We start from the raw sequence: 26485 nt of genomic DNA, 5'->3' as shown, positions 1-26485 counted from the left end.
ACTGTTTCCCATAGTGGTTTCACCAATTTCCATTGCTCCCCAATAGTGCATTAAGGTTCCCTTTTCTCCACATCCTTGTCAACACTTGTTATTTCTTGTCCTTTTGATATTAGCCAACCTGATAGGTGTAAGGTGATATCTTATTGTGTTGATTTGCATTTCCCTGATGATAAGTGATGTTGAGCATCTTTTCATGTGTCCATTGGCCATCTCTATGTCTTTGGAAAAATGTTTATTTGGGTCCTCTACTCACTTTTAGTCAGATTATTATTATTATTTGGGTGTTGAGTTGTGTAAGTTCTCTTTAGATTTTAGATACTAAACCCTTAACAGATATGTCATTTGTAAATATCTTTTCCCATTCAGTAGGTTGCCTTTCCATTTTGCTGAGAGTTTCCTTCACTGTGCAAAAGCTTTTTATTTTGGTATAGTCTCAATAGTTTATTTTTGCTTTTGTTTTTTTTGCTTGAGGTATTTTGAAAAATGTTGCTGAGGCATTTTAAGCAGTTTCATGGTTTCAGATCTCATAGTTAGGTTCTTTCATCAATTTTGAGTTTACTTTTGTACATGGTGTAAGAGAGTGGTCCAGTTTCATTCTTTTGCATGTACCAAGATAGCAAATAGTTTGTTTGGTGCCATGCTATCCAACATGATAGTGAGTAGCTATTTAGCACTGAAAATGTGACTGGTCCATATTGAGATATGCTGTTAGTGTGAGCTACACACTGAATTTTGAAGACTTAGAACAAAAAGAGAATGTAAAGTATCTCATTAGGAATTTGATATAGATTATATATTGCAAAGATAATATTTGAAGATATTGGGTTAAATAAGAGATATTAAATTCATTTCACTTGTTTCTCTTACCTTTTGTAAAAATGTGGCCACCAGAGAGCTTAAAATTTTGTATGTGGCTTGCATTATATTTCTGTTGGACAGTACTGATTTAGAAATAAGGTGATGTATAAATGCCAAAGGAAAGAGCGAAAATAGTAAGAAGTGGTTGTCTCTGAGGAATGAATTGCAGGATTGGGAAGGGGTAGAATAGGGAATTACTGTATTTTGTTTCAAGCCATTTGATCATTTGATTTTTAAGATGAGTGCATATATGACTGTTAAATACAATTTAGAATATATTTATTTGGACAGTTTCCCCCTTAATCCCTTTAGATTTACATGATATTTTAGGAACTGTATAATACTCTACTATATGAAATTACCATAATTGCTATAATTAGTTCCTCTTTTTCGTGGATACTGAAATTGTTTCCAAAAAAAAATTTTTTTTTTTTTTTTTTGCTAATACCTCTGAACATAGATCTTTGCCATATTTTATCTGTAAGTCAAATATTCAGAAGTAGTCTTCCGGGACAAAGGGTATGTGCATTTGAAGTTTTCATTGGCCTGTAAAATTTCTCTTTTGAGAAATTACACTAGTTTACACTTTGACCAACAATACCAGCTTCTCTACATTTTGATCAAAACAGAAATTATCTGTTTTATTTTTTTTAGCCCTCACTCTTTTGTTATTATTCATGATGTTGAGCATCATGTATGTTTTATTGGCTTGTATCCTCACTCTGTTCATATCTTTTGCTTACTTTTATTTTGGGTTGCTGTGTTTATTTTTTTTTACATGATTTATAAGAGTGGGTACTTTTTTGATGGATTCTGGGAGCTGTGATAGATGGGACGGACGTTTATCCTCCTAAAAGAGGACCAATCCAGAAGTGCCTGATGAGGGAACAGGTGAGAATGTTTGTGTGGGTGACAGTTTGTAATTGGCCAAAAAAAGTCATTTAAATAAATATCACAACATCTGTCCCAGAAATAAAATAGTCAATCAATCCTTTTAAAACAGTGACTAATTATTAGGGTAATAAAAGATTGTCTTGGGGGGAAAGTAATTGTGAGGCAAGAAAAAAGATTGATTTTTAGTTCTTAGATCTGTGTCACCCCCTTCCTGACTAGTTTGGGTTTTTTTTTTTATTATAATTTTTATAATTTGTCTTCATCCCTAACCTTATAAAAATACTGTCTTATCTAGTATGAATATTTACACACCCACATACTGTTGCTTTTATAAAAAGCTATGAAAGAGTTCACATCCTCAACACTCATCTTTCCCTTTACTCCCTAGCAGGAGCTACTGTGAAAATAGGGTTGGAACACTTGACAATATGTATGGTCTGTTGACTTAAAGTAAAGGACACCTGCAGGTTGTTAGTATTCTCATTCTGTCAGAAGAAAGAGTTGTTTTTGATATAGCAGCTGCCAGGGATAACTTACCTAAATAACTTCTCTTTCCTCTAATTTTTTTAATAGCAAATGTCTGCATGAAAATAAAGAAGAAAAATACGTCAGGGTGGGAGAGAAGTATGTGATGGAGGTGTGTAAGACGAAGGTCAGCATGGAGAAGTAATAGCTTAGAATCTAAAAATAAGCTTCTCTTCATTGCTCATAGAAACCCAGGACTGGAAAGCACCATACAATGTCAGAGAGTCTGTGTTTTTATCCCTAGGGAGGTTTCCCTCAGCCCCCCGGACAGTGGGTTTGCATCCTTCTGCTCTTTAAACATCTCTGGAGGAGGGAGGGCTCCAAGACTATCCACAAAATATTGTGCATCAAACCCTTCTGTAAGTCAGAGGGTCTTGCTTTACTTAATTGAGATCATTTCCTCTTCTATCCTTCATGGAAAGAGACCAGGCCACTATTCAAAACTTAATAATCTTCCATGATCTTCTTGTAACATTTCTATTCTGGCTTCTTCAAGTTAAAAAATTCTCCTCAATGATACATTTTCCCCCGCTCTACATCATGTACTTGAATAATTTCAAAGCTCCTTTCTGACTTGTCTTTCCATATGACATTGAAACAATTCTTCCTTAGAGTTGAAACTTGCACCTGAGCATTTAATTATTTTGATGTAAATGGTGGCAGAAATTAAAAATGATTGTCTAGTTTTGTCATTTCTGAAAGATTTCACCATTTTCTTTCATGCTTCCAACCTCCAACCTCCAATTGCAGCTCCAGCTACTAGTAGCAACAACCTGTTTCCAGGGCTCACTGTATAAATTAAACAGAACATAAACTGCTGGCAGTACCAGAGGTTTTTTTCCTTACAGAACACTCCAATATAGAATAATCCATTGTTACAACAGCATTCTGTGTAGGTCTGCCAATAACAGGCACCAAAGTTGTGATGTGATGTCTGGGAGAGCTCATCCAGACACAGGGAGGAACCTCCATCTCTAACTTCTGAAGACAAACGAGAGAAGTCACTTGGGAATGAAGAAGCATAGACCATGGAATTGGAGCTTGATGTAATTTACTATGCAATTAACTCCAGCATAATTATGTTCAATACTTTATCACTGATTTGCAGTAGGGTACTGATTACTAACTTCAGAGCCTCCTACCTAAGGCATTGGTGAATCAAGTCCTTATTTAAGGATTGCCTTCCTTCCATTCTGGCTTAGATCTCTCATTTGTGTTCCTGTGCTAAGCTAGTCAAGAGTGGGGGCGGTTAAATTCTTGAATAAATCTTATTCTCATCTTCTGTTTTTGTGGTTTTTCAGTTATTTCTGGAGTTTTTGCAAACTTCATGGCTAAGGAGGCTTATCCTCCCATCAAAAGGATATGTGGTAAGCCTGTTTCTTGTCACGTATTACTAAGAAATAGCTTGTCTTTCTACCCTTCCTCTACTCTGTTCTCTTGTTCTCCTCTGTTCTCTTTTCCTCTAGTGATCTCACACTGTGTTTTGTCCATTCCCCTTGGCTGGAAAAATTATTTCCTGCTTTTCCCCTCCTTAAGAATGAGTGTTACCAACACTATTTACAGAACATGATCAATAGAGAAATGTGGAAAACACCAAAAAGCACAAGGGAAAAACTATTTATGATTCTACTACCCAGAAGTCATCACTATTAATATTTTAGTGTGCATATATATATGTATACACAAACACACATGCATTTTAATTTATATTACAAAAGAACTATCATATTGTGCTTCCTGTGTTGTAATATTTTAAAATTTGGCAATATGTTATATTCATTTTCCCATAGTATTCATATAAAAATGTATTTTGCAACATTTTTCTGAATAGATTTTATTAGTTCAATTTTATGGGGATAGATGGATCATTTCCATTTTTCTATCATATATAATATTGCAGGGCACATTGTTGCACAGATGTCTCTGCACTCATTTGACATTTTTTTCAGAATAAGATCCTTGAAGTGAAACTGTAAAGTCAAAGGCATATACATTTTAAGTGTTCTGGTAAATGTTGCCATGTTACCCTTTATAATGAAAGGTGATACCAGTTTGCTTACACCAGCAGTGTATGGGAATTTCAGGACTGTGGTTAATAGTGGGCACTGACTTTTTAATCTTTTTCATTTTGATAGGTATAAAATGGTATCTCGGTATTTAATATGGCATTTCTTTGATTATGAGTCTGAATATATTTACATGTGTTTCATGTTCAGATAAACTTTTTTGTGTGATTTGCTTCTTTAGGTCATTGGTCCTTTGTCTGGGTCATCTTTTTCTTATTTCTTTGTGTTGATAGCTTTGTGTTGATAATTCTCCTAGATCAATCACCAATGAGATATCTTATTTCTTTGTATTAATAGTAGAGGGGTGATTAATGTGGAGCCCAACTGCCTAAACCCAAATCCCACTCTCTTACTGGCTGTGTAATCCTGGGTGAATTACTTAGCCTCTTTGTGCCTCAGTTTTATCATCTATAGAACGAACAATCATGCCTATCTAAGAGTATTGTGAGAAGTAAATAAGTCAGTATACGTAAAACATTTGAAACATTGTTGGGCATATAGCAATTGCTAAATAAATGTGATTATTATAAATACTTAAGATACGCTCTATTACAGTAAGGACAGGGACCCTTTATTATATAAGTTGCAAATACTTTCCCCTATTTTCTCAATTTTGTATATTGCCTTTTACTACAAAATCACATTTATTATATTTTTTGTAGCTTCTACCATGGTGTAATGCATATAAACTCCTTTCTTATTCTAGGCTTATGTAAACAGTCACCATATTTTCATCCAAGGTTTTGTTTGCTTTCTCATTTGTTCATTAAAAAATTTTAATTACTTAGCTTATATGGAATTAATTTTGGTAAACAGAATGAGATAAGATATTAATATTATTGCTTTTTGAAATCTCAGTACTATTTATTGAATAATCTCTCATGTTTATTGTATGGTGAATAATTATATATACTTCTTAAAGTTTCCAGACTTCCTATTCCATTTTACAGGGTTCACTATCCTTCTATCACTGATGCCACATTACTCAAATTATTTTAGCTTTAAAATATATCCTACTTTCTGGCAGTGAAGGTGCCTCCTTTGTTATTACTCTTATTATTTTCTTAGCTATCACATTTTGTTAACTTCAGAATTTAATTTTTTTAATTCCAAAATTTAAATTAAATTAATTATAGTAAATTAAATTTAATTTTTTAATTCCAAATAATCTTTTTTATTGAAATTGAATTAAGTGTATAAATTACTGTGAAATGAATTGATATCATTACATTGCTGGCTTTTCTCATTTAATAAGCTAGTTTATGTCTATTCTTAAAATATTTAACATATTTCAATAAAATTTTGTTTTTTTTTTCCATCAAGGCTGATTTTCTCAAAAAAATCATGGTAAAAACACATAAAATTTTTTTTTAAGTATATCAGTCCTATGTATTTCATTTGATTAATTCCTATGTATTTTGGTTTTTATTGTTCTTTAGGAATAGAAAATTTTTCCATCACATATAAACTTTGCTGTTATTAAAGTTTACATCACGTACGGGAGAAAGTTTTCTCTTTTTGTGTTTTTTGTAACTGGTTCTCTATCCAAACTGGCCAATTTTACTAGTAGATATTGTTACCTGATAGGGTTTTTACTAATAATCATATACTTCAAATAATAATTTTGTGTCATCTTTTGTGAGATTTATACCTATTTTTTTTTCTTGTCTCATTACTACTCAAATTTCTAAAATGTTAAAAGCTTGCAGAGCTTCTGAATATTCCTCATCTGGTTTCAGTTTTTACTTGTTGGAGGTAACTGGTTGGAAGTAGATATTCCATGTTGGTGTCATAACTAAGAACAGATTTTTCACTGAGCAAAGTTACGAAGGCCTTGTCACGTCTGTGGTAAAATCATTTCATATCCCTTGTGATTGCAATTGCACAAGGGTGGAACCATTTACCGTCTTGTGTTCAGCATGACTTAATCTGCATGTATTATACGATTTAATTTTCCTAACAGCCCTAAAAAGTAGATACTGCTATCCCTATTTTCAGATGAGGAAGCCAAAATTCAGAAGAATATGTGAGTTGCCTAATCCCTAGTCACACAGCCACCATATGACAACAGAGACAATTGAGCTAATCCTGCTCAGTTTTTTCCCTGGCGGGATATAAAGTGATGGGAATAGTGAAAGTTACAAATTCCACTGTTCTGGGAAACCCAAAAAGAATATAAAGAAATATATACAGTCTTAACTTAGTAGCTCTCAATTTTTAATGTGTATCAGAATCACCTGGGGAATGTTTACAGTATAGATTCTGGGTCCTACTTTCAGGAATCCCAATCCTAGCAAGTAGGCTGGGCTGGGCTGGGGACCAGGGATCAGTAGCTTTGAAAGAGGAAGTCCACAACCTCCTCCCCCACTTTAAGAAACAACATTTTAACTGTCTACCTTGGGGTATTACATTAGTCAATGACATCGTGTAACTAGTTGGATATAGAAATTCTGCCCAGAGTTAATACAACCTGGCACTCCCTGCTAGCTCTTCTAAGGTGGTATTCTTACACAGTGCAGTTCTCCTTAGATCAATCACCAAGCCTATTGTTAAGTAAATATTTTATTGATTAAGATTTTTCTGATAGCATCTACCTTATTGAGAATGATATTTATCTATCATCTCCCGTCCTTCCTGCCTTCCTGCCTTCCTTCCATCTATCTTAGAGAGTACATGATTGGGGGGGAGGGGAGGGCACCAAGAGGGAGAGGGAGAAAGAGAACCCCAAGCAGACTCCATGCCCACCCAGAGGCAGAGGTGGGCTTGATCTCAGGACCCAGAGATCATGACCTGCATCAAAATCAAGAGTCCCTGGCTTAACTGACTAAACCACCCAGATGGCCCTGTTGAGAATGATTTTCTAAAAATCTGTTGTCAGGGCAGTGGGGTGGCTCAGTGGGTTAAGCCTCTGCCTTTGGCTCAGGTCATGGTGTTGGGGTCCTGGGATCGAGTGCTGCATCGGGCTCTCTGCTCGGTGGGGAGCCTACTTCCTCCTCTCTCTCTCTCTCTCTCTGCCTGACGTTCTGCCTACTTGTGATCTCTGTCAGATAGATGAATAAAATCTTAAAAAAAGAAAATCTGTTGTGAGGGCTCTCATTTTCCCCAAAAGTAATTAGGGAGTTTCTCCAATTTATTTGTTCTTTGTCTATTGCCACTTCGACTGAGTTCATGTCTGAAATTCTTTCACACATGGCTTAAGCCTATAAATTTGGGAGACTTTAAAAGAAATTAAGTAATTTTTTATCATTGGATTATATTATCAAGATTAGCCACTACAGGGGCGCCTGGGTGGCTCAGTGGGTTAAAGCCTCTGCCTTCGGCTCAGGTCATGATCCCAGGGTCCTGGGATCGAGCCCCGCATTGGGCTCTCTGCTCAGTGGGAGCCTGCTTCCCCCCCCCCTCTCTGCCTGCCTCTCTGCCTACTTGTGATTTCTGTCTGTCAAGAAAAATAAATAAAATCTTAAAAAAAAAAAAAAAGATTAGCCACTACATCTTCAGTTTAACCAGGAGGAAATTCTTTGCATTTATATTTAGGACACATTTACTCTGGTGGCATTAAAAAGATACAGACAGGCATGTGAAAGTTATTAACTACTTGATCTTAATTAATTACTTGATCCTACTTGTGCTATTTTGGACTTTAAGTTTCCTATTAGAGAATAGATCTTTCATTAAGTGTTAGGTCAGGTTTATCTTCCCCATACATTATCCCATATTTTCAAACATTAAATAAAAGCTCTGACAATTTCTAAGTTTAGGGGTGAGAACTGATTTTATTATAGTTTTGGGAAAGCAGCCTGAAGAGATGCTGACAGCAACAATTTTTCACCTGGTGGGGCTTCATGAAAGGGTGTTTTCATTTACTTCAGAGGATATCTTACATATAAAAAAAAAAAATCTCCAGATACAATGTATCTTGATGTACAGGAGTTGGAAAACAGAATGCACCTGCTAGAAAAGGAAACTGTGAAATCAAGCCCCAGCACAGTTGCCAGCCCTCCAAGGGCCAGAACAACAGTGACTGAGCTTTTCTGCAAGCCTCTCAGATACTAATGAATTGACCCAGGTACTTGAAGGTGTAGGTGCCTGGATGGTGCAATTCCAGGTTCCCAAAGAAATTCACCACTGTAGATTACTTTTCCTGCTTAGATAGTCCTCTTTTCACAATGCCCTGGTGAGATGGTTAATTAGGCTCTAATTCTTTGATTTCTCAGAATGACTTTTTTAATCTTTTTTTTTTTTTTAAGATTTTATTTATTTATTTGACAGACAGAAATCACAAGCAGGCAGAGAGACAGGAAGAGAGAGAGGAGGAAGCAGGCTTCCCACTGAGCAGAGCCTGATGTGGGGCTTGATCCCAGGACCCTGGGACCACGACCTGAGCCGAAGGCAGAGGCTTTAACCCACTGAGGCACCCAGGTGCCCCCCTCAGAATGATTTTTGTTCTGATGAGACCACCAGGAAGAAAGGCAGGGAAAGATGAAGAGCTGAAGAGGGGACAGAGCCTGGGGAAAGTATGATAAGACTCTGAGGCAGCCCAGCTCATTCCTGCCAGCCAGTCTCTTGGGAACTGCTGCCTCCTCTGCTTTCTTGACTTTACTCAGCCATTGTGAGTCCCTTGAACCAGATGGTCATTTCTGAGAGGTCCTCTGAAGTCCTAGAAGAAATCCTTAAACTTCTGTTTCCTTCTTGGGTGTGTGAGGACTTTGATTCCATCTAGGCTTACCTTGAGGAAACCTTAGGAGGGTTGCCTTAGGAAACTTTGAGGATTATTCTTTGCAGGGGAGTGAGCACAATGATGATACTGTTGCTGCTGCTTTTTGGATCATACTCTGTTACAGTAACTCGAGGGTAGTCTACCCCTTGTAACATGACCGGTGTATAAAGGAATTGCCAATCAGCTCCCTCCCTTCTTTCCACCCTGCTTCTTGGGGAATGGGCTCATTATAGTACTTACCTTTTGGGAAGGTAAGTACTATAGCAAGTGACAGCCTCCTGATCATTTGACACTTGGTCTATTCATTAATTAGCCAGTCACCTATACATCAAATAAATGCAGATGTTTTTAAATGTTTAAAATATTTTTACATTTTAAAATATTATTTTTCTGTAACCTTTTAGTATCAGAACTCTGTAATTCACAGCCTGTAAAACTTTAAACCCTGCTTATCCCACCATGCTGTAGTTAATGCACTTTAAAAAATTACAACCTGACTTCTGTATCAACATGAACGGGACTGGAAGAGACTATGCTGAGTGAAATAAGTCAAGCAGAGAGAGTCAATTATCACATGGTTTCACTTATTTGTGCATCATAAGAAATAACATGGAGGACATGGGGAGATGGAGAGGAGAATGGAGTTGGGGGAAATTGGGGAGATGAACTATGAGAGACTATGGACTCTGAGAAACAAATTGAGGGTTTTGGAAGGGAGAGGGGTGGGAAGTTGGGTGAGCCTGGTGGTGGGTATTAAGGAGGGCACATATTGCATGGATCACTGGGTGTGGTGCATAAACAATGAATTCTGGTACACTGAAAAGAAATTTAAAAATTAAAGATTAAAAAAAAATTACAACTGAGGTTTTCTTTATAATAGATCCTTCCTTTCATCCCTCCCTTCTTTCCTTTCTCTTTTTCTATTGCAACACTCATTGACCCCCAGGCATTGTGAAGGCACTGTCCTTAAGGAACTCTGACCTGGGATGCTTTGTTACAGTTGCATGGCACAGACGGCTGTTGAAGAAAGAGAAGGTGACCTAACATCAGTTTTTTCCTCCCTCCAGGGATTTAACACTGACCTTTAACTTCATTCTCGCTTAAAAACCTCATTTTTCAGAGTTCCTTACCCTAAACCAGTTTTTTCCCTCTTTACTCTCATAATCAAAACCATTCATGAGTCACTTGAGTGATTTGCTGTTATCTCAAGCTATCATCTCCTGTCTCCTGGCTACTTCCTCAAATGCTTTGAGATCTTTGACACTTGGAATTCCTACTCCAGCCATCCTTTTTGGTGAGCATTAGTGACCACATAGCTGATCCCTCTGATGTTCCTTCTCTTGGAGATCTCCTCTGTTCCAAAGATCATCACTTCTTTTCCATTGTAGCTTTTCACAATATAGCCTCATCTTGGATTTTGCTGTCTAGTGGGGTTGCTTCACCCATGTGGTCCTAGAGGCCAGCAGCCCACCCTGATCATGGTTCCTGACCTCCCTGCTCTGTCACTCCCTTTCTCATTATGTCAGCTCTTGGATCTCACCAGGGCCTTCAGTTAATTCCACTTCAAGTGGACCAGTCTTCTTTTCTTTCTTTTTTTTTTTAAATTAAGTTCAATTAATTCAACATACAGTACATCATTAGTTTTTGATGTAGTGTTCAATGTTTCATCAGTTGCGTGTAACACCCAGTGCTCATCAGATCATGTCAGTCTGCTTTTAATTTGTTTTCTTTCCTGGACAACATAGACCTTGTTGGGTGTCTGTTGTGTGTGTGTGTAGGAATGTATGCTATATCTATTTTGTTTCAGATTATCTATTTTTACTGATATAGAATTTACATGTAGTAAGATACAAAGGTCTTAGTTGCAGGACATGAAGAATTTTTATGTATGTATCACCTATGTAACTACCACCCAGATCAAGATATAGAATATTTCCATTACCCCATAGAATTCTGTACAATTCCCTTCCAGTTAATAACCACCCTCTAGATATACCCACTATCATGACTGCTAATCAGCAAAGATCGGTTTTGCCTATTCTTGAGTTTTCTATAAGTGGAAAAGTCTCTGCTTCATGGAAATCAAGATTTAAATAAATTGTTACTGGTCATCACATGGTGGAAATTGGAGTTTAAAATGTGTTCCATTAGCTTCACGTGTGCGTGCACGCGCACACACACACAGCTATTACAATAAAGAGGAAAAAATCTTTTATCTCATATGTTACTGAAATTCTTATCCATTCCTCAGAGTTGTTGGTCGTTGGAGACCCACCTCTATCAATCTGGATATCTTGTGTCATTTAACTTAGTGTCTTAATGCTCAGGACTCATCCCAAATACAGCTCCAGGAAAGGGAAAGAGACTTTCTGTGTCTTTCTTCCTCTAATTCTACCTTTACTTACAGAGGAATGCAGTTGGGCTCAAGCAAAGATGACTTTGCATGGGAACAAAAGATGCTTTTGGGGAGTCATGCTCCTATGCAAATAGGGCCACATAGCTGTAGGGCAAGCATGTTATGCCTTGATTTGAGCAGGGAAGGAGACACAATTTGTTATAATTTTGACTGTACATATCCCTTTAAGCCTTCCAATATAATATTGTGCAAGGTATTATTGATCTAATTTGTCCAGGACCTGTGTTGTATGAAAGAGAAGATACGGTGTCAGGATCCAAAGGAATCAACCACAATTAGTTTGTCTCAGTTTCTGTGTGGTCTCTAGATGTCTTTGTATGTGTTCCTAGAAGTCCACTTTGGGTCCTCTTTTCTCCTCCCTCCATATCCTCTCCTTGGGGAATTTCCTCATCACCTGCCATGGCCTCAGCCACCATCTCTATGGGTGTGACTCTCACATATGTTCATCTCAACCCAACCTTGGACTGAGCCCTTGACCCTTCCACCCTTCCTGAATATCTTCACATGCAAGTCCCACAGGCATCTCTAAGCCAATAGGTCCCGAACTAGGCTCTTCTCCATATCTGCTCACCCTCCCGCAGTCTTGGTATTGATGAGGTGAGTCTCCCCATACTCTCTCTTGTGAGTTATACCTCATCAACTTCTCCTTGATCTGTCCCTTTCTTTCTACTTGTACCATCATTACCCTAGTTCAGGGCCATTATCTCCTGCCAGATCTTTCCTAAAGCCTCTCTGTTCTGTTCTCTTCACCTGTTCTGCTCCTTCTGCTGGGTGCCGGGGGCAGGGGCTTCTTTCTGACACAGTAACTGATCTTATCGTTCTCTGATTCAAAATGCTTCAGTGACTTCACATTTCAAACTCTTCATTAGGCATGCAAGCCTTTCTTAATAAGGCCCCTGCCTACTTGCCCAAACTTATCACCTTGCTACTCTCCCTTCAAACTTTGACTATTGTTTGAATAGACTTTATGCTATGCTTTTGTGCTGCTGTTGGTTAATAACACTCTCAAGAGCTTTCTTAGTGTAACTTGAAACTGACCCCTGTACTCACAGCTCAGAGAGAGCCTGAAGAGACAGGCCACTCCAGGTCGGTAGGTGGTAGTTTTAATAAGCAACGGGAGGTTTGTTTTGGGTGGCAGCAAGGTGAATTGATCCCCATACTTACCTGCCAAGCCTTAAAAGTTTACAGAGACCTTAACGAGGTTTAGTCACATATGCTGTGCAGGCATTTTTTTTTTTTTAATATTTTACTTATTTATTTGACACAGAGAGAGATATCACAAGTAGGCAGACAGGCAGGCAGAGAGGGGGAAAGCAGGCTCCCCATTGAGCAGAGAGCCCAATACGGGGCTCCATCCCAGGACCCTGAGACCACGACCTGAGCTGAAGGCAGAGGCTTAACCAGCCACCCAAATGCCCCTGTACAGGCATTCTTAACATCACATTACTATCTCAAGAGTAGGCCCTTGGAGCAGCCTCTGGGCGCAGCGAAGGCAAGCAGAATCTACATGCTAAGGAATGGGGAAAGGATGAGGAGTCTCCGAATGCCCAGGGTCCAGCTCACAGGTCATCTGGTGGTCATGTCTTCTTGATGATGTTCCCCCAAATCTACTGTTCACTTTTTCTGAAATGCCGTCTTTCTACTCTCTACCTGGGAAGAATAGGGCAACCTCATGCTACCCTGTTTGTGTAGTCTTCCTTAATTCCCTATTTCTTAATCATAGGGTCATCAGTTCTACAGACACAAGGGGATGAATTCTGCATACAACTTGAGGGGGCTTTGAAAGCAGCCCCATGGGGGCAAGCATCGTTCTGTATTGTAAATGTCTATATTCTCTATCTCCTGTTCATCTATAAGAGGGCAGAGTCTTATTCAGCCTCGTACAGAGATGATGCTATCACCTGTTGAATGAATGAATGAATGAATGAGTAGCATAGCATTGTGTTGGATACTTTGCAAATAAGTTGGACACCATTTCTACCCTCTTCAGACTTATCTGTGGAAAGAATGAGGAAGACTGGTGAGGTAAAAGACCAACCAATAAACAGCTATTCTTTGGGAAATACTTATCTTGGGTTTTTGAACAACAGGTGAAAGGCCTTTTAGGTGAGTGTGTAATGGTAGAGACTCTAGGAAATTACCTTCTTTTTCTGGTTAATCAGTGGAGCCTTGACAACTGGGGAGGCTGGGACTTCAGGACCTGAGACTGGGGTGGGAATGAAGAAGGCTGTTCAGAGGGCAGGGAAGGATTTTCCAGGCACTGGGTGTGTTTTTGGAAGAGGCTCCTGTGCATGAGTAGGATGTTGCTAGGAAGGCACTTAGAGCAGTTGTGTCTGAGTAGTAACAGGGTCTGCAGCGCAGGAGTGAGATAAACAATGGGATAGTGAGCTAACTCAGGGCACGCTGACTAAGACCCTGAATCCTAATTGCTTGGGTCTTGTTCCTTTCAAGTGTGCTCAGATAGCCCACCCCTGGGGATCACATCAAATTCCTCTGAGAATTGTCAGTCTTAAGGGCTGATCTATCATAGTTGCCAACTGAGTAGTGTTTTTTCTGCAGGGCTGCTGAGGACAGAAATTAAGTCAGAAAAAGCTTACTCTGCCTATTTTCCCACCCACATATGTACACATACACACAAGAGTGAGTACTCTTTCACTAACTCACAGTATTTCAACTGAGAAAGAATGTGAGATCATACTATTTGAGACAGTTTTGGGAGAGGCCATTTGATGTCATCTCTAATATTTTCATTGTTCTCTTCTGGAGTGGAGGCAGGTTAATGTGTCATTGTACCACATGTTTGCGTGTATGTGTGTTCAACTTGTGTAAGCACCAAGTTTGCAAACTTTCTGATGGCATTATTAGCTTCCTATAATAGAAGAAGTAATTAGGCATCGGAGAAGTTAAGTGGCTTGCCTTTGATCACAGAGTAACTTTGGACATGTTACAACTTTCTGAGCCTGAGTTTTCTTAATTCTATAATGGGGATGATGATACTGTACTATCGTAGTTATTGCCCCAAATTCCGTTCTGCTGCTTCTCCATTGTGTGGCAAGCAGTTACCTTTTAAAAAAGAGAGCGTAGGGTCCCCTGGGTGGCTCAGTCTTTAAGTGTCCAAATATCCAACTCTTGATCGCTGCTCAGGTCTTAATCTCAGTGTTGTTGTGAGTTTAAGCTCTATGTTGGAGAGCTTGAACATGGAGACTACTTGAAAAAAAAAAAAAGGAGAAGAGAGAGGTGTGGTTGTCAGCTTTGAGTAGTTATTCCCAAATGTAGTTGAAAATGTGTGGGGGGATATTCTTGATCATTATGACTAGAAGGAGACACTACTGACATTTAGTGGGATAGACCCACTCCTGACCATAGACAGAATTCTGATGGGTTAGAGTCAATCAGGATGAGCCTTCCCCTTGGCCACAATGAGATGGATGTACACTTAAGGGATTGCCTTCCAAGATGAAAAACTGTGCAGGAGCCAGAAGAACAGATATATAGAAACATTAACAAGTGGTGTCATTGATGGTAGAGGTTTAGCTTTTAATCATACCTGCCTTGTATTTTTTCCTACTGTTTCTTGTGGTTTCATCTGATTCACTCCAAGACCACCTCTTTCAATACTCTTATTTCTTATAGCATCAAAGTCAATGCTTTATGTATAAAGTATTCTCAGTCAATTGTTGCTGAGTTCAATTGTATTATTTGGGGACTAAGATCTAGCCTAGGGCTGAATGGGTTGCTCAGTTGGTTAACCATCTGCCTTCAGCTCAGGTCATGTTCTGAGGGTCCTGGGGTCAAGCCCTGCATTGGGGGGGGGAGGTCCCTGCTCAGTGGGGAACTGCTTTTCCCTCTCCCTCTGCCCTCCCCGCCTCCAGCTGCCGCTCACTCTTCTCTCTCTCACACTGTCTCTCTCTCTCAAATAAATAAATAAAATCTTAAAAAATATCTAGCCAGAAGTATGGATTTAGAAGAAAGTTTCGAGTTTTTACTGGCACTGCTAGTCTGAGGTCAACTAAGGTATAGTTGGACTAGATCAATAATTTCTTAGACTCTAGGGTTCAAAGGTTCCTTAAAGATCATGGGACTCCCAACATTCTCACCTGTGCTGCAGTTCTGGGTAGCCTTAACTCACACCCCCAAATATTAATGGTTAATTTAAAAATTCCCTATCTATGTATGAGTATATATATTTGTATGTTTTAAATTTTTTTAAAAAAAGGTTATATATTGTCCCTCACTCAGCAACTTGGTTTTTTACTTTATAGTATTTCTTTGATATATTTCTATATCATCAAATATCTTCCAATAGAATAATAATGAAAAAAATTGCTAATATTTATTCAATGCTAACAATAAACCAGGCATTGACTGATTGAAAATTTTTATACTCATTATATAATTATGACAATTATATAATAATATATAAATTATATATATGTGTATATACACAAATCCTCCATTTTCTGTTCAATATCTGAATTTCTTCTTGAGGCATTCATACACATCAGGTTTCTAGCCATTTTACCTCAAAGAAGTATATACTTATATGTAATTATAATTACATACTTAAATACTTATACTTAAGTATAAAAGTATCTTATATATATTATATACTTAAATTATATATTATACATAAATTTATATCATATAAAAATAACATATTCTTTTATAATTATATATTTGTTATATTAATATCAATATATAATCACAATATGTAAGATATAAATATATACTATATAATTATAATAAACATATACTATATACATATACAAATATACATTATATAATTATGTATTTATCATATATATATAATTATAAAAGAATAAGTTATTGTATATTATATACAAATATATAAATATATGTTTATAGATAATTTATGTTTATATATAATTTATTTTATAAAAACTTATATAAATAAGTTTATATAATTATATATAATAATATAAATAGAATTTATTTTATATATAAAATTTATATATTTATATATAATTATATGCATATACTTATATAAAATATATATATATAATTGGTGTTCACATCCCTTGTATAATTGCTTTCCCTTGAGTGTGAATGGGATCTGGGACTTGCTTCTAACTAGAATATGGTAAAGATGATAGATGTCACTCTCATGATTATGTAATATTACATAAGGTTCCATTTTGGTAGCAGACTAGCTTTGGTCACTCTCTTTGCTGGCTTGATGGAGTAAGCAGCTATGTTGCATGGACCTGAAGCTACTTTTAGTAGCTGAGGAAAACCTCTAGGATCTGAGGGTGGCCTTCAGTTGACAACCAGTAAGAATCAGGGTTCTCAGTCTTACAGACACAAGAAAATGAATTCTACAAACAACTTGAATGAAATTAAAAGCAGTAAGCTTCCAGATAAGATCACAGCCCAGCTAATACCGGGATTGCAGCTGTATGGGTTCCTGAGCAGAATCCCCAACAAAGTCATGTCTTGACTCCATGGAAGTTGTGAGATAATAAATGCATATTGTCTTAAGTTTCTATATTGTAGTGATTTGTTATAGAGCCTAGAAAAATAGTCCAACCCTATTTTACAGATAAGGTAACAGAGGCACAGAGGAGCTAAATAATTTGCCTGAGGTCATGCAGTGGCAAATCTGTATATCAATCCTGGCTTCAGAGCTCATGCTCTTACTCACTCTACTTGTTTGCTTCTACAGCATAGTTGAGGACCATGGCAGAAATATTATCCAAACACACCCATGGGCTCTTAGAATTCTGTGAGCTGGGACTCCAACTTCCAAACAGAACAGAAGAGTATACTCTGGTGTATCTGACCAATCCAAGAAGAAATACCTGATGTTTCTGATGTTGGAGGTTCCCCACCAAACAACCCAGCTAGGTTCCACTATAGTGAAACCAAAATTGGCCAAACTCCATTGAAAGGCCAGGACTTCCAGCCAGTTTTTAAGTCCCTATTTAATATGAGCAGATAACCAAGGAATACAAGACCCCCAAGAACAGCCTCAAATGAAAGAGACCAAAATAATGAAATAAACAACTAGAAAAGCCAATGCAAAGAGAGAGAAAAAAGGAGATTTATGGAAAGAGAAAAACACTTCAAGGAAAAAAGCTATTATTAATGTCTTTAGAAATATAAAAAATATTTTAATCATAAAATGAAAATAAGATGCTTTTAGAAAAGGCAATCAATAGAACAAAAAATGCTCTCAGAAATTAACAAAATGGCACAAAAAGTGAATATTTCAACAGAAGGTTTGGAAGATGCTGTTGAGGAACTACCCCAGAAATTAGAAAGAAATAAGATAGAAACATCGGTGATAAATTAAAGATAGAATAATAAGAGGATCAGCCTGGGAAGTGCAGTTTCTGAATAAAAGTGTCCAAAAGAGGGAACAGAACAAACCAAGGGGAGGAAGTCATCAACAAAGTAATTCAAGTACATTTCCCAGAACTGGAAGACATGAGTTTCCTGTCTGAAATTGCCTATTGAGTGCCCAGCACAATGCAAGAAAATAGACCCACACCCAGGGCACAGTATTGTGAAATTTCAGGACACTCAAGACAAGGGGACAATCTTAAAAACTTCAAGGGAGACAAAACTGGTCATGCAAAGAACAGCTATCAGAATGACATTTCAATAGTAATAGTAGAAACTAGAATGCAATTTAGAATCAAGTGTGAGGTAGAATAAAGATATAGTTAGTCTTGAAATATTAAAATTCTTTTACCTCCCACACAACCTTTCTTAAGAAGCTGCTGTGGGATGAACACCACTAAAACAATGGAGAAAACCAAATTAAGAGTGATACAAGAGATACAGGAAACAGGAGAAAGGTGATGGGAATCTCCAGGTGATGGTAAGGGCAGTTCCCAGATAGCAACTGTGCACTAAGCATGGAGAGTAGCCAGTCCACATTAGGAAAAGCTGGGAGGCTCTGAGACAGGCTTCTTTAGGGGTAAAATGGCTAGAAACCTGATGTGTATGACTGTCTCAAGAAGAAATTCATATATTGAATAGAAAATGGAGGATTTGTATTACTAAGTACACTAAAAAAATAAGCAAAGGCAAAAAAGGGAGATGTTTATTAATTTCAGAGGCATCACGAAGATGTTTAGGAAAGGAAAATAGTCATGGTTTGCATCATGATTCGATTCTGAGTAGTGTTTAGTTATAATAATATAAACACTAAATAACCAAAGTAAATAACCAAAATTACATAAACTATGTTTAAATAGTAAAGAGATGGAGAGGGTATATTGTGGGTGGGGAGTGAAAGAGAATAAAATCATAACATTGTGGAAAGTAATTGGAGAATGCCTAATCCTGAAAAATCAAGAAGTGGCAATATAAGGAGATATTTAGAAATATAGAGATAAAAATTTCCAGAAGAATCGCCTAAAAAAAAAATTGAAAGTGGTTGCCTCCAGTGAGGAAATTTTTGTAACAAATCTTGTAGAAGGAGAAGGGTGTTGAGGGAAATTGGAAGGGGAGGTGAACCATGAGAGACTATGGACTCTGAAAATCAATCTAAGGGTTTTGAAGGGGTGGGGGGGTGGGAGGTTGGGGGAACCAGGTGGTGGGTATTAGAGAAGGCACAGATTGCATGGAGCACTGGGTGTGGTGCAAAAACAGTGAATACTGTTACGCTGAAAAAAATTAATTAATTTAAAAAATATTGTAGAACTATTAAACTCCTTAAATTGTGTGCATGTTTAAACTTTGATTTAAATATTTTTTAAGAGTGTACTTCCCTTTCTGTGTTCTTTATCTCTGAAATGTTTAAGAATGCCTTTGAGGAGGATAATGTAAAGGTGATTTAAGCATTCTGAGGTTGATTGATGAAATGTCTAGATTTTCTTCTAAGCCTGGAGTGTGATGAGCTAATGGTTTTCAGTAATGGAACCATCTAGTTTCTAAAGCAATTGACTCCCCATTGAGCAGTGGATAAGTTCTTCCTGAAACTGAAATATAGCTTCAGATAATCTCTGTCATTGGTTCTAACATTACTGCTTGGGGCACAAGGAATAAGTTCTTGCCTCTTCTTTATCAGCCTCCTTGAAAGATGATTAGACATTAGACATGATTTTCATCATTGACAAACTATTTCTATTCCCACACCCGCTTGGGTGGTTTTTGGTCTTCTCACATCCTATTACAGTTCACTACTAAAGAAAGGGAGAGAGAGTGTGTTCAAAACAGAACAGATTATTCCAACTGTGGTATGCCCCTAGGACAACTCCTCCTTGGCTGTGAAGTTTAGCAAAGAGTGGAGACTCCAGAGCCAGCCAGACGAGGTGTAGATTCAGCTTTGATACTTTGTAGCTGTGTAACTTAGAATGAACTATATGACATACTCTGTCCTTCAGTTCCCTTGTCACTAAAATGGGACAATGTCAGCATTTTTCTCACGGGATTGTAAAAGTTAAATGATGCAATATATGCCCAGGACTTAGACCAAAGACTGATACATAGTGAGTGTTCAGTGAGTGTTATCTATTAACTTTTCCCCTATCATTCTCTTGATGTAGCCTAAAATACTTATCCATAGAATGATCAATTAAAGAGTAATTTACTGAGTTCCTACTTCATGCTGGTGCTGGAAAAGAGGGGAGTAAGACCAGTTCTTATCTGGAGGAGTCAGTAGTCCATCCCCCTGTTGACTCATTAATCTAATTATGAACTAAAATCCTTTACACTTGTTTTATTTTCTCATTTTGAAAAAATAGAACATATTTTTAAATATCAATTGCTTTATTAAAAGTATACATGTACATCATTTAGAAAGTTAAATAGTATTAAAAAGTTTATAACAAAATACAGTGGTCTCCTGCATTGTTCTTTTTTTTTTTTTTAAAGATTTTATTTATTTATTTGACAGACAGAGATCACAAGTAGGCAGAGAGGCAGGCAGAGAGAGAGAGAGGAGGAAGCAGGCTCCCTGCTGAGCAGAGAGCCCGATGCGGGACTCGATCCCAGGACCCTGAGATCATGACCTGAGCCGAAGGCAGTGGCTTAACCCACTGAGCCACCCAGGCGCCCACCTGCATTGCTCTTTACACTACTTCCAGGACCCCTTCATAGAGACAACCACTTTTGATTCTCTCAGCCATTTCTTCTGGAGTGTATATCTTGTCACTTCCAAATAATATGCCTAGATTAGACTGCTTTGATTTGTGACTTCTAGACATTTTCTATCACCTGTTATGGTAAATAAGCATCCAATTCTCTTACATCATCTTCTTCTCTGTTCCTGTGTCACATGCTCCCAAGATAATACACGCGTTGATTAAATCAACTTCTGTACTTACATAACTTGTCTAGGCAATTACAATTCACAGTTGAACATTGTAGACTGTGGTTGTTTCTTTTCTTTTTGTTTTTCCTGAAATTAACTGTTGCCCCTCCACTCCTACTCCCACTCTATTTACATAATGTTCTTTGTATCTACCTTCAGATTGACACAGATCAACCAAAATTTGGTAATCTACCAGTCTCTTTCTCTTAAATAGAGCCTCCCCATCCCCACCCCAATCCAATTTTGTCTGGGTTGAGTGCTCTCCGTGCTGTTGCAGAGCTGTCATTTTAGGACATTCCTTTCCTTAGCAACCTTGGAATTTCCTGTTTTTCTTCCGAGTTGGATTCCTTATCTCTTCCTCTTTCTTGGTTTACTCTCTTGTTTTGGTGGAGAATATCCTGTAGTAGTCAAGACAGAAAGGATCTTCCCTTTGTCTCCAGTGTTCTGAAACACAGTAAATGTTCCTGGGCATGGGCCTATTTTCACTTATTATGCTGGGCCCTCAGGGCCCTTTCAGGAAATCCGGAAACTCCCATCTTTCACTTCTGAGAAATTTGTTTGAATTACTTTATTGATGATTTCCTCCCCTTGGTTTTCTGTTCCCTGTTTCTGAAACTCTTGTTAATTAGATATTGGAAATCCTGCAGTTGGTCCTCTAATGTCTTTATTTTTTCTTTTCTATTGTTCCCTCTGTGTCTTACTCTCCTTTTTAGGAGAATACCTCCACTTTTTTTTCTGATCCTTCTTTTCAGTTTCTCATTATTACCATAATGTTTATTAATTTCTAATTGTTAGGGTCCGTGATCAAAGGAATGAGACTAAAACAAAGCAAAAATCAAACAAAGCTTTATTTCGTGCCAAGCATTGAAAATCAGACTGATAGAGGCCATCTCTTACTAAGAGATGACGACGATGACCCTGACAAGGTCACTCCCAAGAAGGCCGCTCTGGACGAGGCCGCTCCGCAGACGAGGCCACTCGAGGAGGCAACGACGACCCCAACAAGGCCACTCTGGATGAGGCTGCTTGCCAACGAGGCTGCTGTGGACGAAGCCGCTCCTGACGACGAAGAGGCGATGATGACGAGGACGACAACCCTGATGACGCAGACTCTGCTCCCCATGACGCTGCTTCCAATGAGGCCGCTCTGGAGGAGGCTGCTCCCAGGATGAGGCCACTCCAGATGAGGCCGCTGCCTGGACGAGGCCGCTCCCGGACAGGGCCGCTCCCCGGAATGAGGCTGCTCCAGCGAGGCTGCTCCCCTGACGGGGCTGCTCCCAAGAAGAGGCCACTCTGGACGAGGCTGCTCCCAGGACAAGGCCGCTGCTGCTGAGGTCGCTCCCTGGACAGGGCCACTCCCCAGAATGATTCCACTCTGGCAAGGCTGTGGCGGCGCCGCAGCTCGTGGTGGTTCCACAGCGAGGCTGCTCCATGGCTGCTCCATGGCGAGGCTGTTCGCCTTGGCGCCGCTGCCTACGACTAGGATGACCAGGACAGCCACCATGCTCCTGATGACCATGATGACCATGACGCTCAGACTCTCCTACCCTAAGGGCTATCCCAAAGGCTAATCTTTTTTTTTTTTTTTAAAGATTTTTTATGTTTTATTTGACAGATAGAGATCACAAGTAGACAGAGAGGCAGGCAGAAAGAGAGGGGGAAGCAGGTCCCCGCCGAGCAGAGAAGCCCGATGTGGGTCTCGATCCCAGGACCCTGGGACCATGACCCGAGTGGAAGGCAGAGGCTTTAACCCACTGAGACACCCAGGCGCCCTGCAATGGCTATTTTAACTCCTCCTACTACTCCTACTACTCCCTAGCCTCACAGACTAATCTTTATATAGGTGGTTGAGCCCGACCCATACACAGGTCGCCAATGGGATTTCAACTTACCACAGTAAATATATGCACACCCCACTGATTGGATGTCTCCATCTGGCCTGGCCCACCCCTGTATTTGGGATTTGCAACTTAATTCCTCTGGCTAACCAGGCCCTTACACTAATATTTCTCTTTTTCGTAACCTGGATGTTCTTTTTCGTAACCTGGATGTTCTTTTTCATACTTTCCTATCATTGTTTGAAGGGTATAATACTGTATCTTATTTTACTGAGAGTACTAATGACTTTTTTTTTTTTTAATTTTAGAGAGAGAGAAAAAACATGCTCGTGGAGGAGGGGCAGGTGGGAGAGAGAGAGAGAGAAAATCTCAAGTAGACTTCCCACTGAGCATGGAGCCAGATGTGAGCACAGTCCCAGAACCAGGAGATCATGGCCTGAGCTGAAACCAAGAGTTGTACACTCAACTGACTGAGTCACCGAGGCTCCCCTTAATTGCACTGTTTAATTTCTTTAATCCTTATTTATTTTGCTTCCTTCAAGTTGTTTTTTTTTTTTTCTTCAAGTTGTTTTTATCTACTTGTTTTATTATCTAGTTTTCTTGTTTTCAGCTTTCCTTAGGAATCTGGTAATCCTTGGATGTCTGCTTTGTATTAGAGTAGAAGATTAAGAAACTAATTGGAATCTCTGGGCTTGTACTTGGGGCTTGTTGACTGAGCTTCACCGTAGCATGAAGCACTGATTATTGTAGGAAACATGATTTAGATTTTTCTAAAGTTAAAGGATTTAGTTTGTCTTTTAAAAAAAAAAAAGATTTTATTTACATATTTGAGAGAAAGCAAGGGTGAGAGAGATCCCACAGGGAGAGGGAGAAGCAGATTCCCTGTTGAATAGAGAGCCCGACCAGGGTTGGATCCCAGGACCCTGAGTCAGAGCTGAAGGCAGACACTTAACCAGCTGAGACACCCAGGTCCCCATTTTCTGGTCTTTTTTTCTTGGGCTGGTCGCATTCTCCAGAAAGAAACTTTTCTTTTCTTATGACAAGTTCATAGGGTTATGCTGCCAGTGTTCTGGTAGCCACCTGGGGAAATAGGGCTGGGAGTCTCAGCATTTTATGGTCACTCTATGCCCTAGTTTGTGGTTCTGTTCCCAAAACCAATGGCTGGGCGGTTTGACCACCAATCCACAAAGAATTTCTTCAAAGAATAAACCTACCATTTTCTAACAGGTGTGGGGAAGAGCAGGGTGTAGACTCAATGATACAGAGCTGGGAGGCAATAGAACCTCTGATTGCTTCTCAAACCGCCTTCACATAGCCTTTCTTTGGTTTTCTTTGCCTTAACTCTCAAGTATCTGGGACTGCAAGTTCCTGAGTCTTGAGGATTACTGTAAATTTTGATGGTTCTCCATTTTTGCCGTTGTTGGCTTAATGTTCTACGGTGTGCTAAATTGCTTGAACCCCAACTACATATGTGCTGCATCATTCATAAGTATTACATTTCTTTCTTCCTTCCTGTTTCTGTTTTCCCTCCCTCCCTCTCTTTTTCTGTTTTCACTACTCTTTTTCTAGATATTGGCCTTTCTGGATTAATCTTCTATCTAAAAAACAAAAATAACCAAATAAAACCCTTTTTCTCTTTTCTATTTCTTTCTCTTTTTCCTATTCTTTCTGGGAATTTGCTCATTATTTATTTAGCTTATTACTTATTATTTATTATTATTAGCTTATTTATTATTATTATCCTCATTTTATTATTTAGTGCATTGAACTTTTCATCTTTGCTGTCATATTTAGAATTCCCAAGAGTTCTCTTTTTAAAAATAGTGTCTTGTTTCATGGATATATATATATTTTTTTTTAACTTGGGAAAATGAGAGTTCATTTAAAAAATTTTTTTAAATTTAAATTCAATTAACTAACATAGGATGTTATTATTAATTTCAGAGGTAGAGGTCAGTGATTCATCAGTCTTTTTTTTTTTTAAGATTTTATTTATTTATTTGACAGATAAAGAGCACAAGTAGGCAGAGTGGCAAGCAGAGGGAGAAGGAGAAGCAGGCTCCCCACTGAATAGGGAGCCCCATGAAGGACTCAGGCCCAGGACCCTGGGATCATGACCTGAGCCAAAAGAAGGTGCTCAATTGACTGAGTCAAAAAAGCATCCCTCTTCAGTCTTATATAATATCCAGTGCCCATTACATCATGTGCCCTCCTTAATGTCCATCACCCAGTTACCCCATCCCTCTACGCACTCCCCTCCAGCAATCCTCAGTTTGTTTGCTATGATTAAGAGTCTCTCATGGTTTGTCTCCCTTTGTGATTTTATTTTATTTTATTTTTAACTCTTTTCTCCTATGATCCTCTGTTTTGTTTCTTAAATTCCACATATGAGTGAGGTCATATGGTAATTATCTTTCTGACTTACTTATTTCGCTGAGCCCAATATTCTCTAGTTTCATCTCTGTCATTGTAAAAGGCAAGATTTCACCTTTTTTTGATGGTTGGGTAGTATTCCATTGAATATATGTACACCACATTTTCTTTATACATTCATCTATCAATGGACATCTGGCCCCTTTCCATAGTTCGGCTATTGTGGACATTGCTACTATAAACATTGAGGTGCAGTTGCCCCTTTGGATCACTCCACTTGTATCTTTGGGGTAAATCCCTAGTAGTGCAATTGCTAGATCATAGGGTAGCTCTATTTTCAACTTTCTGAGGAACCTCCATACTGTTTTCCAGAGTAGCTGCATCAGTTGCAGTCCCACCAACAGTGTAAGAGGGTTCCCCTTTCTGCACATCCTCACCAACATCTGTTGTTTCCTGACTTGTTCATTTGAGCCATTCTGACTGGTGTGAGGTGGGATCTCATTGTGGTTTTGATTTGTATTTCCCTGATGCCAAGTGATGTCGAGTGTTTTTTTCATGTGTCTTTTGGCCATTGGGATGTATTGTGCTCATTTCTTGATTGGATTATTTGTTGTTTGGGTGTGGAGTTTGATAGGTTCTTTATAGATTTTAGATACTAGTCCTTTATCTGATAAGACTTTTGCAAATATCTTCTCCCATTCTGTCAGTTGTCTTTTGGTTTTGTTGACTAATTTCCTTTGCTGAGAAAAAGCTTTTCATCTTGATGAAGGCCTAATAGTTGAATTTTTGCCTTTGTTTCCCTTGCTTTTGGAGCCAGGTCATAGAGATTGCTGTCTGTGTTCTCCTCTAGGATTTTGATGGATTCCTGTGTCACATTTAGGTCTTTCATCCATTTTGAGTCTGTTTTTGTGTGTGGTGTAAGGAAATGGTCCAGTTTCTTTGTTCTGCATGTTTGCTGTCCAGTTTTCCAACACCATTTGTTGAAGAGACTGTCTTTTTTCCAGTAGATATTCTTTCCTGTTTTGTTGATGAGTAGTTGAAGAGTAGTTGACCGTAGAGTTGAGTGTCCATTTCTGAGTTCTCTATTCTGTTCCATTGATCTATATGTCTATTATTATGCCATGAATATATCTGCTTTTAGCTTTCTGAGGAAATTAGCATTGCCTTAAAACATTTTTCTTCTAATTCTTATTTTTTGTGTTTCTCCTGAGTTTTTCTTTGTGTTTGGTCTCTTTCTTTCAGAAGAAGGGTGTGTTTTTTTCCAAATGTCTTGGTTACTTATTTGTAAGGGAGAGATACTAAAATGGGGATTGGAAGTTTGATGTAGGTAGGGCTTATTAGTTGGTGGGCTTTTCTGAAGAGAGAGCTGGAAGGGCTCTTGATTTTTCCATAGGAAGATTTAAATATTAGTATATGCAGAAGGTGGGGGCTGGTTTCTCCTGGAATATTCAGTTGCCCCAGAGAAGAGTTGTCTAGTCTCTTTTTGGGAAGGTGTAAACTTGCCTTGCAAGTATT

General features: G+C 38.4%; 1 long non-coding RNA gene across 1 annotated transcript in view; it reads left to right on the top strand.

The window, feature by feature from the left end:
* Nucleotides 1-3215: 3215 nt before the first annotated feature.
* The window catches only part of LOC131830406 (uncharacterized), a 32297-nt gene continuing 9027 nt past the window's right edge, over nt 3216-26485 (top strand). The window contains exons 1-2 of the long non-coding RNA XR_009353142.1: nt 3216-3323; nt 3579-3644. This is a non-coding gene — a long non-coding RNA (uncharacterized LOC131830406). The remainder of the gene's footprint in view (nt 3324-3578; nt 3645-26485) is intronic.

The sequence above is a fragment of the Mustela lutreola genome, chromosome 4 (assembly GCF_030435805.1).
Source record: "Mustela lutreola isolate mMusLut2 chromosome 4, mMusLut2.pri, whole genome shotgun sequence".
In the NCBI taxonomy this organism is placed as follows: domain Eukaryota; kingdom Metazoa; phylum Chordata; class Mammalia; order Carnivora; family Mustelidae; genus Mustela; species Mustela lutreola.
The sequence above is the reverse complement of the archived record's forward strand: the minus strand, read 5'-3'. Positions and strand labels throughout refer to the sequence as shown.